The sequence below is a fragment of the Branchiostoma floridae genome, chromosome 6 (genome assembly GCF_000003815.2).
Source record: "Branchiostoma floridae strain S238N-H82 chromosome 6, Bfl_VNyyK, whole genome shotgun sequence".
NCBI lineage: Eukaryota > Metazoa > Chordata > Leptocardii > Amphioxiformes > Branchiostomatidae > Branchiostoma > Branchiostoma floridae.
In genome coordinates, this window is record NC_049984.1 from 24,868,899 (window position 1) to 24,870,336 (window position 1,438).

Below are 1,438 nucleotides of genomic sequence, written 5' to 3' on the forward strand. Positions count from 1 at the left end.
CCGGACACCTGATACCGTAATGTTGGAACGCTTTGTGTACAGACAATAAGCGAATAGACTTTTCATTAGCTTGTAGTGAAACAAAACACCTTCTTTTGTGGTAGAATAGAAAAGCCCGTTTGACCACGCCTTGACACTGTATACAGCCACCCATTTAGAGTTCATAATGAAGTCAGCTCTGTTTTTGCAAAACGTTTTTATTTTATTTGCACGCATTTGTTTTGAGCTTCACAGATGAACAATATAATCAAATTAACATGGCCTAATAATGTTAAGGATTGACATTAGTGTTGGGCTGCACAGTAGAGGGCTCAAACGATTATAGGTTCCATTAAACACTTGAAAATTCTTCTTCTTAAAAATTTTGGTTTAATATATGGAGACCTGTTATAGTTAGAGGGAACTACTCTCCAAGCAGAGGTTAGCCCCTGCTGTTTTTTTAACGTTTTTTTAGTCGTTTTTATCGGGCTTTCTATTTTTTTTTTAATATCTTGCTGTGTCAAAACCTTTGGCTTGCGTACTTCAAGAAAAATGACAAAATAGAAAGCCCGATAAAAAAGACTAAAAAAACGTTTAATAACAGCCGGAGCCTAACCTCTGCTTGGAGAGTAAGAAGGAACAGGTAGGGTCTAAGTTTTTTGGTCAAAATTTGTCCCGTTCAGCAGATTAGTTGGCGTAAGGACAGATGTGAGTTATTGGGTCCTGCGGATGGATACAGACGAAAAACTCAGGTCAAAGGTGAGGTTTCTTTCATAGAGCGAGTTTCCTCAGAGTTTGAGCAGATTTACCCCCTGTTTACTTTGAATGCTTCAAAAGTAGACCCATGTAACTTTCCGAAATGGTGGAGAAGAATTTTTGATATTCAAATGTGCGTTGATACTTTTAATGAAGCCTTGTTTGGGTTTATTTTAGCATATTTTCCTATGGGTATCGCTATTAACTTTGTTTTGATGCCTGGCCCACGTGGTTTGTTACACGTACCTCAGGCATGTAACGGGACGCCATGACGTCATGTAACGCGTTCTTGGAGGTTAACGACCGATCATTTACCCAGGATGCAATGGGGCGTACCAAAGACCCCAAAGGTTGAGCCCTACTACTAACTTCATCGTTCATATTGTAGAGAACTGTGGGGACTTATTCTTACAACTGTAACTCGCATTGACAAGCTACTTCTTGGTCAAGATGACGACTTTAGGTAATTCTTGGTTCACGTCAGTGCGATTTAGATAAAGATTTCAAAGACATGCCGCCTTAGCATACCTTGCAGCAGGTGTGCTTACCATTCTGACTGTGTTTACTCTGTAGCTCATCACGTGGGCGTGGCTTGCACCAGGGGGGCCTTGGAAACGCCCTTGTAATCATCAGACCAGTGCACACATTTCAGGGGACGCTATTACAAACGACGCCAGTTCACGTTTTTTCCTTCATCTGAGCA